Raw genomic sequence first — 14630 nt, 5'->3', positions numbered from 1 at the left:
CAAGAGGACAAAATTATGCAGATATTTTGTGCTAGTTGTACTGTATGTTGCACATTCAGGGACCTGGTCCCTTGCAGTTTAGCTGCTCATCATCAAAACTACATATAGCAATTTTCTCCTTTTTGAATGATGATAAACCAAACCATACAATTTGACCATCAGTGCATATTCATCATATTTAATTAGTGTGATTACCACCTGGAGATAAATGTTCCCCCTATCATTAGCTTCCTCCTTCACCATGTAACATAGGGACCTGGTTCCTTATTGACATCTTGCAGTAAAAAATTCCCCTTTTATTATCCCCTATCATGTTATTTGGTGCATTTGTATTTGCACACTTCCCACTGTCACTGTGCTACCATACTTCTGCACCAGGTCCTTACATATGAAGTCAGTATTCCCCCTTTTGACATCATTTAAAAGATTCAACAATAAACCATAAGTAAAAATAAGTGCAGTTTAATTAATTCATGGCCACTAGGGCAACACTAACATGATGAATAGCTTAAAGTAAATGGGATAAATGAAGATCACAAATAAAGATTCATTCATAATTAATTAGGATAAGTACCAATATAATATACCAATAATAAATCATAAACTACTACTTGTAAAGGCCTCAATGGAACTAAGGACTAGAAACTGACACACTAGGACTTTGGTGGAAGGGGGCTCAAGAGAAAATAACTTTAGCACCACGTCCGATCTTACTGCTACAGTAGCATGAGCATCTAACAATTGTTTGGTGAGAGTTTTTACTTCAATCTTCAGTCTATGTACTTCACCAGTCAATTCTATAATTTTTTCTTTGAGCTTTGCGTTCTCTGTTGCAAGTTCTTCTATAGCACCTGGTCCCTCTGAGGACAGCTTTTGAATTTGTAGTTTCAAATTCACTATTTCAGTGTCTTTTGCTACTAGCATAATCCTCAACTCCTCCATTTCTTTGGATAAGCTTTATTGATCATCCATTAGTTCAGACACTTAGCATACAATCCCCACTTTCCCTTCAATACACCCATTTTCCGCTAATGTGGTTAAACTGATCAGTTGTTTAACTTTTCGGTGTTCCTTTAGTCCCAATCAATCCAAAATAATTAAGGACTTAGTTCAATAATCAAGCATATGGTATTCCATGTCTTCCTTCTTTTTCTTGAAACACCTTGTGCATATGCCCTATCATTAAAGCAGGCAAACTCATTAACTCAAACTTACTCAGGCATTCAATTAGAAATGAATCAATCCCAGAAGCAATTGTTCTTTTCTATGATCTTCATTGCAGGACCTTATTCATAAACTCAATAATGAACAAAAACTCACTCTTTGATGCAGCCATCCTTGATGTTTGACATATTCTACCGATTCCACCATCCCAGTTTTTTCATAGATTTGGGGATCAAACATTCTTCCTGACAACACTTTTTGTATCTTCAGCCTTTCAATCCTTGTTTCTTTAGACATATTTTTCTTTTGTTTCTCTCTTTTTTCTCTCTTAGACTCATCACTTGGCTCTTTCTTTTCACCAATTTTTATTTTCTTGGGACTAGTTCCCTTGGAGACTTTCTTCCTTTTCATAGAAATGTGTTTCTTTTTGCTTGCACCATGACTCCAAGACTTAGGATCAGAGAACCTGGTACCTTAATCATTATGAGCATCCGGTCTTTTCTTCTTAGAAATAATGACAATATCAGTCTTAATTTTTTCATCTTCTTTCACTTCCACCACTTTAATTTTTTCTTATGCCCTGGCAGAAGATTTTCTGAGCCTTCTTCTAGCAATAAAGGACTTATTCTTCTACATTACATCTGCTAGTAAGTTTATCTCATACCTTCTAGTAGATTAGGATCGTGTAAATTGTTTGCCAGAGTCGGTTAATTTCTCCTTTCTTTTACTTTCCTTGAGTTTTTTCATTTTAAAAATCAGAGGTTGTTCATCCTCATCCTTTTCATTTTCTTCATTTGGTGATAACACAAGCTCCCTCTCTACTTTTAGATCATATTTTCCTCCTGCTATTTTCTCTTACCCACTAGCCAATACTTCTTTGGGATTATTTCCAAGTAAAAGCAAGTTTTCAGCTACAAGATTCATGCTACTGAGAGAATCTGATTTCTTCACAGAAATCTCATTATTGACTAGATTAGAAAATATAGAATTTGACTCTAAAATGCTAGGAGAACCATATTCTGGTAACTTATTTGAAGTTTCAATGCCTCAAAGAGAGTCTGAGTTTAAGGGACACTAGAGGACTTTGATTTTTTCAGGAAGGAGATCCTTCAATTAGAGGAATCTCTTATTCAATTTGAGAGCTAGAACATTTATTTAGATCATCCATTTGGGCAAAACATTCACAAGGATATAAAGTTTAAATTGGAGAAATTTCAACTAGGGTTTCATGAGTCTCATAAGAAAAAATGACAGGTGATGCTTTTTGTGATTCTTGAGAATGATCTGAAGACAGATCTTTCATGGGGTTTGAAGATGAGGGAATTTCAGACATTTTAGGTTGAGAGAAAAAATAATTTAAGAAGGAGACAAGAAGGACCAGATTCAATAGAGTTTTGAGTTAATTGTGAAAATAATGAATTGACAGGATTTGAATTTTTAAGTAAAAAGATGATCATTTGAAATTTAAGACATATCCTTTTTTAACAGGCACATCTAATAACAACCATTGTGACTCTTTACTTCTGAATGAATTTGACATCTTTTGTTCATATGGAATTAAACAAGTGGCCTTTTCAAACAAAATTTTTATAAACATTCAAGGCACATTATTTTGGTACTCACCTTGGAGATGGGACTAGGTCCCTCTCCGTTATGGATGAGATCTCAACTTGTGTTTGCCTCAATTGTTTCCTTCCAAAGTTGTTCCCTTGGGTGTATACCTGCAAAGGTATGATACTGAGTTAGATTAGCATACACCTACTTTATCATGGATACCTGTCTCCTTGTCATAACCAAATTTAGAAGAGACACTTATTCACATGTTATTCATTCTGGTGAAGCTTCATCTAATATAAATTTCTTAGGGACCAGGTCTCTTGAAATCATCTATTTCAAAATAAGACACCTCTATCTTTAAGTGTCTTGAGAGAGAGAGAACGCAGTTAGCCTTTTCATTATCAAGCTTTAAACCTTTTTAGTCGATGAGTTATTCCTGACTGCAATCCTTTTTCCCACGCCTAAGATCATGATCACAAGTTGGATTTGGGAACCCACTTGAGGTTGAGTTCCCAGTACAAAGTCAATGGTGTTATTAAATTTTTCTTAGCCCATCTAGGTAGTGATACCTTCCTCTTTGACTTTTTCAAAGATTTGAGGCCCTCAGAAAGTGCATTCTCCTGCTTAATACACTCAATACTCCTCAATTTAGCCTTAGGCTAGTACTGTCATCCCCTTTTAGAAGTTTGTCTCTTCCATAGTGAATACACTTGAGTTCATCTTCTTTGCTTCCAACGTAATGAGAAATCTTTTCTTTTGACTCAGCAGGTTGAATTTCTCTTTGATAGCCCTACCCTCTATCATTATTAACACCTTGACTAAGTAGATTAGAAAGGGTCTATGAAGAAGCAGTCCATTTAAGAGATTTGTTCAACTCTTCTCTTAAGCGAACCAGGTCCCTTTCTAATTTTTCATTCCTTTGAAGTGCAGCCATAAGGTATTTTTTTAGAATCCCTCAATTTTTCTTCAATAACCGTTTGAAGCTCTGAAGCTTCCTTTTTATTTTTGTTATCTAAATCATTTCCCTTCTTTAGTTGACTCATACAACTCAAATTCTCAAATTTCAACTTAGAGAACATTTCTTCAATTTCTAATATCTGAAGATTCAAGGCAATCAACTCATGTTCATGATTCTCTACTTTTTTCTCTAGTGCATTCTTATCAGTAATTAATTCACGTAAAGAGTCTATCAACACACTAGAAATATTTTTTATTTTCACAGCAGTGTAGTTACCTAGATTTTTCTTAAGATCAATTAGTGTTGCCTCTTTTTTCTTCTTCGTCCTTTATGTTTGCCAAAAACACAAACATGGAGTCATAGGTAACTAGATTATCTTCCGCTGCTAGTATAGAGATGTCTCTTGTCTTCTCATCTTTACTTGAATTACTTGAGGAGTCTCCTCATACTGCCATTTGAGAATACCAGGAACTAGGGGTTATTTTCTTATCATCTTGTTCCAGCATGAAATCATCTTCATATTTTTTTTCCTTTCCCTGATTTGATGGACATGTCTTCCCATGTAGCCAACACCCTTTTTACTACACAACTAGCTCCATCTTTTCTTCTTGATATTTCAGGATCTTGATTCCTCTTTTACATTGGATAGCTTTTCATGAATTCTTCAGAGCTTCCACCTTTGTGGCAACCTTCAAATTTACAATTTAATTTACTGAGCTGGTCAGCCCTTTTTATAGCTCTAATAATTCTTATCGCTAAAAGTGCAACATCAATGTCTTCGTCTTCTGAATCAAATTCTAAAGCCTTCAGGATCAGAAATCTCTTCCATTTTTTATCCTTTTCTTTCCTCCCCTAGTTCAGCTATAGCAATCATGATGACCAGAATACTCTAGGTATGAACCTTTTAGAGTGAACCTCGCTCAGATATTAACCACACAATGAGGGACCAGGTCCCTCAAGGCCAGTCTCAAGCAATAGAACAATAAAGCATTTAGAATGTGCTGTAAATTTAAAGGTAATGCAAGAAAGTAAGAACACAAGATTTTTACGTGGAAACTCAGGATGGAAAAAACCACAACTTTTCCTCACAAGCACCAAGAAAATCCACTATAATCAACCTCCTGATTACAGTCTAGATTTCATCCTACCTCTAGGTTTCTTTCGCTAGTAGTAACTCTACTATAAGCTCATCTTGGTAACTCTACCGAGTATTCTCTCTACTAATTAACTCTAATCAGCAACAATGCTTAGATAACTCTACCTAAGCAGCTCTCTCAAAAAGAAAACACTACTTCTATAACATGGATAGTTTGGTTACAAATTAGTACACACTCAATAACAAGTTCAATTTAAGCACTCATAAAGTAGGAAACTTGAGGAGTGATGAAATGGGGTTTTGCTGCCTCTCTTTCCACTCTTTAGAAATTGCAAAAACCATTTGATGAAGAGGCTTCTATTTTCTTTTATAGCTGAGTGATGATTAAGGCTGAAATATCATTGGACTAGTTGTCCAAGTCAGTACGAAATAGCACCTGCAAATTTGTTACGCAAGAAGACAAAACTGTGCAGATACCGTGTACCAGTTGTACTGTATGTTGCACATTCAGGGACCTGATCCCTTGCAATTTAGCTGTTCATTATCAAAACTACATATAGCAAAGAGTAAGTAAATATTACTATATTATTGTCTGTTTTTTTTTCTTAGAAAATAAGTTGATTGTTAAATATTTTTAACTCAGTACAATCTAATACGTTTAATTAATAAAATCATAATTATAATTTAATCACGTATACTTGTTATAAGTAGAAATACGACATCTATATTTGATAGTGCAAATTAAACTGGTAAATAAAACAAATTTTTCGTACTATAATGAATGCTTGTAAAGTCGTTCTTTCTCTTGATCAAATATATAATTTATTTATATTTATAAGTTGCTCAAAATATTCTCTCTCAATGTAGGGCATTAATTGGACAAGATCCCCTTGCATCAAATGACCCTATTTTTTCTTGCAGGTACAAATATTGTATATTCGAAGGTAGTAAAACTAGCTATTTTATTTAAATTTGTCTTTTCAAATTGTAACATTGACAAAATGCTTGTAAGAATATTAAATACTCAAAAGTGTGCTTTTTATCTTTGACTTAAAACATAGCAAAGTTGCCTAAAGATGATCTTATATCACGTGAAACATTAACAAAGTGCTAGTGAATATATAAATTATACTCATAAATGTTCATCGTATTTTTCTTTTAAACCAGAAATATATAATGATACTAATAATAATAAATTAGTAATTAAGTATGAGGTCATTTCCACTGTGAACCATTTCTTTGATACTCAAGTTGTTCAAGCTTTTAACCAAAAAAAAAAATTGTTCAAGACTCCAAATTGTGCAGTGGTAATCCTGGTTCCAAAAATCCAAGCCCCTACCACAGTTAAAGATTATAGACCTACTGCTTGTTGCTCTATTGTGTATAAGTTGATTGTTGCGATCATCACAAGTAGGCTCCAAAATGCCATGGAAACCTTTATTAATGAAGCTCAATCTGGTTTTACCTGGTAGAAGAATAGGAGATGGTATCATCATGGCAAACTTATCAAAGGCTACAACAGAAAACACATCTTCCCTAGATGCATGATTAAAGTGGATCTCCAGAAGGCATATAATTCTGTTGAATGGATATATTTACATCAAATCTTGGTTGCTCTGGGATTCCTTTATGCATGCAAACAATTTTCTATAGCATTGTGATCCAAAGTGAACCTAGTGAACCTTTTCCAGCAGTTAAAGGACTAAGATAGGGTGACCCTCTCTCACCCTTATTATTTGCATTAGCAATGAAATATCTGAGTAGAACATTATCACAGTTGAAGATGGGTAAAGACTTTCACTATCAGACAAGATGTGCCAAACTAGGCATCACTCATTTATGTTTTGCAGATGATCTTTTAATGTTTGCTAAGGGCGAAACCCAAACAGTGTATTCAGATGATCTTTTAATGTTTGCTAAGGGTGAAGCCCAAACAGTGTGTGCAGTACAAGAAGCTTCTAAGAAATCCATTCAAGTCTATGGACTACAAGCAAACCTTGGGAAGAGTTTTGTATACTTTGGTGGAGTGTCTCAGCAACAACAAGATCAGATCTTGCAGCTATTAGGCTACTCCAAAGGTGAACTCCCATTCAAATACCTTTGAGTTCCTTTATCCATTAAAAAGATGTCACCGGTATAGTGGAGCCCATTGATAGATAAAATACTTGCAAGAATTTTATCCTGAACAAAAAAAACACCTATCATATGTAGGAAGGCTCCAATTAATTCAATCTGTTTTGACTGGCATAAAAACATATTGGTCTCAACTGCTTACTATACCAACCAAGGTGCTAAAAGTCATTGAAAGCTACTATAGAAGTTACTTGTAGTCTGGAGTCAATGTAGTTACAAAAAAATCCTTAATTGTTCGGGATAAGTTGTGTGCTTCAAAAAGTGTAGGAAGTTTGAACATCCTCAACATAGCAAAGTGGAACAAAGATACAATCACTAAGTTATGTTGGGACTTGGCAGCCAAGAAATTCACGTTTTGGATTAAATAGATTCATATATATTACATCAAAGGGACTTCTTTTCATCTGGTTGTTCCAAAATAGGCAGTATGGTTGATTAGGAAAATCTTTGATACCAGAGGTACCCTCCTAGCATCTCAAAGGAGGTTAAACTCTAAGAAGAAGATTATAAGGCAACTGTATCACTAGTTACTAGGAAAAGGAGATAGAATAAGCTAATAGAATAAGATGGAAGGGGATGATGTTTCAAAATTATGCTAGACCAAAGGCCCTCATAACTCTATGGCTACACATACAAAGTAAGTTGTTAACCACAAACAGACTAGCTAAATAGGGCATTGAAGTTGACTCAACATGTGTGTTTTATCAGCAAGAGGATGAAACAAACTTTCATCTATTCAATACATGTAGCTCTATCAAGGATATTTGGAACAACATTCTAGCATGGCTGCAGAAGATAGAACTTGTGCTGACAACATGGCCTATGCAATTGGAGTGGACCATCCTGCAGGCAAAAGGGAAAACACCTTGAGCTCTTTTATTTAAATTGGCTTACATTGAGTTTGTGTATGGTTGGAGCGTAATCAAAGAGTATTTGAGAAAAAAAGCGAATTGTTGAGCAAGTGATTAGAGAAATAGTGTATTCTTGCTGTGTACGAGCACCACCTAGATTTAAAGTGTTAACCCATAGATGTGTTGTATGCCCCTAGGCAGTGGCAGTTTAGTAGATTGGAGTAGTATATGGCTGAGTTATAAACCTCTACAGTTTTGTAATTCTCTACTTGGTGATTAATGATATATTAGTTACCAAAATAGATAATGAATTAAAAAGAATAAAAGTTACTCTCTAGGGTCGCATCGCAATACTACCGTATTTCATATGTTAGATAGTTGTCATTACGAAGGAAAATATTTTTTAATGAACTGAAGTAACTCTTTTTACATTAAATATGTGATTGAACACCCTTATGTATAGTATTAGAAAGCCTAATTTAACTTGAAAACAAAAACATATTCCTATATTATTTAGGAGAAACAAATCCTAGCTAGACATAAATAAAATGAATACCAAATTCTAAATAAATTTAATTTTCTACTTCAATTTTAAATTATTATTTCCAACAATTCATCATCTTTACTTCCTTAAAAGGATTAATTTTTAGTGGAACTTGTATGCCCTTAACACATTTTACTTATTTCCTCCGTTTCAAAAAGAATAACATACTTTTCTTTTTAATCAGTTTCAAAAAGAATAACCTCTTTCCTTTTTGGAAATATTTTTATTTCAACTTTTCACATGACATGTTTAGGACCACTAGATTAAAGGGTATTTTGATACATTTGACACAACTTTAATTTAAGGCCACAAGATTCAAAAGTCTTCTTTATTTTTTTAAACTTTGTGTCAAGTCAAAGTAGATATTTTTTTGAAATAGAGAGAGTATTTCTTTTCAAACCTACAAATCACATCCCGTCTTCTCTCCTCCCAATGATCATTGCATAGTCAATGCATTGAATGCTAAAGTGACAGATGGAATTAGAAGAATAATGATATGCATCAAATACTAGAGCACATATGGAATCACTTATGGAAATAGAACAATCTATATATTACTAATAAGAGAGGACAAATCCTCTATATTAAGCCATGTGGCAGCATAATAAAACATCATGTGGCAGTTTAGGATAACAAGTAGTTAAATTAGTTATAATCAGTTACCTATTTTTTAATTTTACTTTTTAATTTTTCTTAGAAAATTCAAATCTTGACAATAAGTTAATTAATATTTGCAGTTTTTTAAATAGATAACTACATTTTAAATAAATTTTAAGAAAATATTATTTAATTAAGAAATAAGTTGAAGCATCTAAAAATTTTCAATTTGACAAGATAAAACAAATACAAAAATAAAAAATAAATGAAAATGCATAATCAAAACTACCCATTCTGTTTTTGATTTAAATGTCCCCGCATCAATTTACACTTTTTCTAAAGTTTACCTCTTTTCTTGCATCCAATTATAACTTCCTTATTGTGTTCTCCATTAAAATCCTAAATTTTATACACTCGGCAGTGCAATCTTCCAAAGAAATTAAAAATTTTCCTTCAAATTCATGATTTTTCATTTTTTTTTTTCTTAATAGATACTTCCATGACAATTAATTTAAAGCGGAGTTGTATAAAAATAAGATCCAAAAGAATTAACTATTTTCACCCATGGGTAAACATAACTTTTTCCCCTTTTCATGAATAATTTATTTATGATAGTTCCATGAATTTGTCGTGTGATCTGAATATATTTAATTGTACTCTCTCAATTTATTAGTTTTATCTCTAATTTCTTTCAAAAACTATTTTCTCATGAATATGCATAAAATTTTTGGCATTTATGGGTCACAAGATAGAATTGGGATCAATTGCCTTATTTTTTGTTCTATTTGTTTTGAAATTTTAATTTACATTCCGATTTGGTAATTCTTCTTAACTACTCCATTTGTTACTTCATATCAGGGATTTCAAGTTTTGAGATTATAGTTGGTAAAGTTTTCTTCTTTTTTAAATTGTATGTCATATGATTTTGGAGAAAAGAACTTCTTTTCCCACGAAGATTCTTCATTCCTCATTTGGTTTAATCATAAAGTCACAAATCAAAATTTTAATAGACATTTCGCTAATAACTATTTTCCAGCAGAGTATTTGATAGTCAAGTTTTCAAAATCCTGTTTTCAAATTTCTGCATTTTTCGAATTATCATATAATTTTAAAGTTCTTTTTAACTTAGTGTTGTTATTATTGACTAGTGTGGTTGCATTTGTATTTTACAGTCCTTTTCTTTTCTTTTCAATAATTGGTATTAAAATTGACTTGATAATTTTTGTTTTGCCCCTATCATGTTTCTGATTTAATTTTTTTTGCCTTTTTATTGTTCAAAGAATTTGACATTAACAAAAATGTCATGGTGGATCAATATAAAATTTAGTTTTGGTTACCCCAGTAATCTTCAATAGACTTATTGGTCGAAGTCACGTGTTCACTTAATGTTCAAAAGAATCTTGCAGTCATCACATTCCTTGGATGCTGGAATATTAAATGATTTGAGCTTTAATTTGCTAGATTGATAGTTGATATTTTTGAAATCTCAAATCAAAAATAAATGATTGGCTAAAATTGAGATTCTCATCAATATTGAAAAAGAGAGTCAGAAAATATTTTCTCAAAATTTTCTGGAAAGAACCTCACTAACTCCTCGAGGTAGTGGTAAGGTCTGCATACACTTTCTCCTCCCAAGACTTCACTTGTATGATTTTGCAGGGTATGTTGTTATTATACATATTTTATCAGTTATTGAGTTGGTGAATTGCCTAAGAACTATTTTAGCAATTTTAGAAAAATATTGAAGTAATATGCAAGAAGGTGTACCAATTTTTTCAATTCAGAAGTAGTCATTTTTAAATGATATCTTGTGTTATGCTGAATGAAGATAGTAGAGTTATGTTAGAGATCAATTTATACTATAATGGAGATGTTACGTTTAAGGATTTATTAGTTAGTTTATATGTTCTTTGTTGATAACTAATGGAGTTATTGTATTCTATTTCTTAAAAGTCTCTACTACATGCAATGTTATTAAATTGAATCCTAGATTTTGTAAATGTCACTCTAACGTTGTGTGATGCTGGTGATTTGGTTCAGTCATTATTATTGCTTCTTATTGTTGTCCTACTTGAGTAGTTTAATATTGTTTTCTTATCTATATTCTATATATTATTAATAGGAGAAGATTGAGCCTGCTCAATCAGCGAAGTGGCGTCATCTGAATTAGTCATTTGACATATTACAACTAATATTTATTTTGGTTAGTCATTACTTATTAAATTAACATTCAAAAATTAATTGTAAAAAAGATTTAAAAAACTAAAAGACTTTCAAATATATCAGATCTAACATCTCCACGTTTCCCGCAACATCTTGTTACCACAATGGACAAAAAAATTTATCTTTAAACCCCCCAAAAAATATCTGAACAGTACTAATTTTGAAATTCAAATATACTTAGAAATGGCATATCCACATTGCCCACATCATATGGTTAAGTAACGATCAAAAAGAAAACTGTCTTAACAATACGAATTTTTACTTCAACATTTAAAATTTTAAATTCAAAGTGGGTATAGTTATAGAATACCACAACTTTCGCATAATGTTTCTCTTCAAAACAAATCTTATTGAAAATGTATAAATCAACAATATGATGAAGTTTTTGTTATCATCAAATAATTCATTGAAGGGATCTAAATGAAATTCAAATGTGAGGACATGATGGACAATAATTGGGTTGGTTTTCGACAACTCTTTTACTTGTGCTTTTTCAATTGTCTCTTATACCAATTTTCATATAACCAGTATATGAATTTGGAATTGTGAATATCTTCTTTATGAATTGCGAATTTGACACAGAGACAACAACAATTAGGAATTCAATGAAAACGAGTTGCAGTATACAGAGAGGTTGTCTATTAAATATTTTGAGTGTATGCTTGGTAGTTTGATTATTTTCCATAGGAGTTACAGGGAAGCATTAAGAAATTGGTTAATATAGTGTTTATATTTGTTGGTTATATATTGTGTTTGCATTATATCTTCTTTTTTTTTTTACTTTGCTCTCTTAGATTTCAACATTTTACTTGCAGAGGATGTGTATATGATGTTTTAGTATTACTTTTTAGTGCAGTTCGATTTTGGCGTGAATCACCCATTGTAAAGGATAAAGCCTTAAGAGTGATGGATGGTAGTGATGGTATGATCTAATGTTAGCATCTCAGGTAGTTTATGCTTACTTTTTTTTTTCAAACTTTATTTTGCTAATGCAATTGTTGATATTGTTGTAATAAAGAAGGTTTGGATCCATAAATAACCATTGTAATAAGTATCATTGGTAGCATCTCCATGTTTCTTTTTGTTTTTTCGATATCCACTGTTTATATTTTTGACATTAATCTACTTGTCTAAGACAAATTGAATATTAAAATGACAAAAGAAAGCTACATGTAACTCTTTGTTGAAATAAAAGAACGAATATTAACAACTTACACCTGGTAGAAGCAAAGTGGAGAAAAACTTTTTAATTCTTTTTTCATTTTGTGTTTCAATCTGATAAATGTCATGAAAATTTCTTAATTATACTATTTTACCATTGTTTTGGTATTGAAATGCCAAAAGGTAGAATTTTAGGTCTTTTAGTAGTACAAGCATATTACTAATTGATGTATTGGTCATTTTGTGTTCGAATTTTAAATCGCGAAGGTGCTGCTGGATGCTTACGATCAATAGAACACGAAAAAAGTAAATCGAAAAAGGTTATAAGCTTGAGTAGAGTCAACAAAAATTTTATGATGAGCTTGAGAAGAGAGATGCATAGAGTATTGACGTTATGACCTGGTAGAAGTAAAGGAGGGGGAAATTCTTAATTTGTCTTTCACCATTCTATTTTTCATCTAACGAATGTCATGACAATTACTTAATTATATTACTTAACTGTTGTTTTGATATAAATGCATAAAGGATGTGTAATAGCGACATATATTTTCGTTGCATTGGTAACTTCTGGTAAATTTTTCTCCCATTTTTTGTTCTTCATTACACTATTTTCTGGCACTTAATTTCTTAGAGAGTTCATCAATTCTGGTTCAATTCTCATCTCAACGAAGTTTATCTTCAGATATTTAAGTGAAGGTAGATTCTTAAAATCCTAAGTTCATATACATGAATATAATAAGTTGGCATATCTCACAACTGTTGTTTTATATCGATTATGACACCATTTACATCTCTAAACATCAAGTTCTATTATATGCAGATTTGATTTGAACATGTTCTTCAATTCCATCTATTATTTGTTGAGTTCTTCTAGGAGCATTTGAACCAAAAGGGAAGAAATAAGAAGGGCCAGGTATCTCAGGCTTTACCCATTTTACCAATGTGAAACAACAAATTTTTTTGGCATAAGACCTTATATCAATATCATCATATAAATAATTTTGCTTCTTTGGCAAAGCAATAAACAAGATTTCATAGTTACAAATTAATCAGTGAGATTTTTTACTAACACATCTTTAATGTAACATTCTCCTTCTATCACAATGGGAGATAAAATACCAGGTCCTTGAGGATCTGGCATAACAAATTGCTGCAATGTGGAGCTGATTTATGGTGAAAGTGTGCTGAAACTGCACTATAAAAAGTGGTTAGTTTGCTGAATATTCTCTTAGTTATGGTGAGAGTGTTGGAGGATATTAGGAGGTTTATTAATGTCAAACCTATGAGGAACCAACTTTTTCTTAGCAGTGTTAGTTATTTTTGTCATTACTTGATAGGACCATATTTGTTAAACCAATATTGAGTTGAGATACTTCAAGTTGACTATAAGTTTTTACCTTCTTTCGAAGTATAGTTACTTATAAAGAATGCAGATTGATACAATGGAGCATCCATTACAACAGACAAGTTGCATTCTTAATTATTCTAGGACTGAAGTTCCTATATCTATCCACATTCAACTAGCTGTTGGAAAGTTGACTATCTACTATTTGTTACATGCTTTTACCGATGAATATGAGAGAGAGTTTGAAAATGCATTATCTCATTACTCGAAGAATTTGTGAGAAAGCAGATTCTAAAAGCTAAAAAAGCCAAGAATACTAGATTATCAGATTCAAAGGTAGCAACAAGATATCTGTCACGACAAAGGCATGGGGGTTTTATAAAAGTATTCTCTTATGTAAGTCAAGCCACTTCCATTTCTCTTATTACGTACGGATAAATCTCTTAATTCATGACAATTAACTTATATTTTCGCATTATAATATCACATAAGTTAATCCCTAACCAACTCATTTAAAATGCAAAAATTAAAGACCAACCAATTTGAAGAGCAAATCATGCAACTAAATTTAATTTATTTAACTTAATGAAAATTTTGCGCGTCGAGCTGGGTACTATACTAGTAACATTAATAACATTATGTGCCGAACACAAGAGCGACGATGAAATTAGAAGAGTAAAAGTTATTCACACTCGTAAGATTAACGTGTTTTTTTTATTAGGGTCACGATTATTTATTACCTTTTCTTATTGATTGTTCTTCTTAGTAAAATTAGTAAGTTCCAGGTGCACCCGTTTGTCTTATACTATAAGCATATGATTGTCTATTAATTACAATCGATTTTTTTCCACGTGAGCATATGTATATTTAGAGCAACAAATTCAACCTAATCACTTTATTCGATGCAGAAAATATATATTAACCAACCAATGATTATGCTTATGTATACAAACTAACTAATTATGTTATTTATATAAATATTCTATATTAATTTTCATTTT

This window comes from Capsicum annuum, chromosome 9 (genome assembly GCF_002878395.1).
Source record: "Capsicum annuum cultivar UCD-10X-F1 chromosome 9, UCD10Xv1.1, whole genome shotgun sequence".
NCBI classification, from domain to species: Eukaryota; Viridiplantae; Streptophyta; class Magnoliopsida; order Solanales; family Solanaceae; genus Capsicum; species Capsicum annuum.
This window is presented reverse-complemented; position numbering follows the sequence as displayed.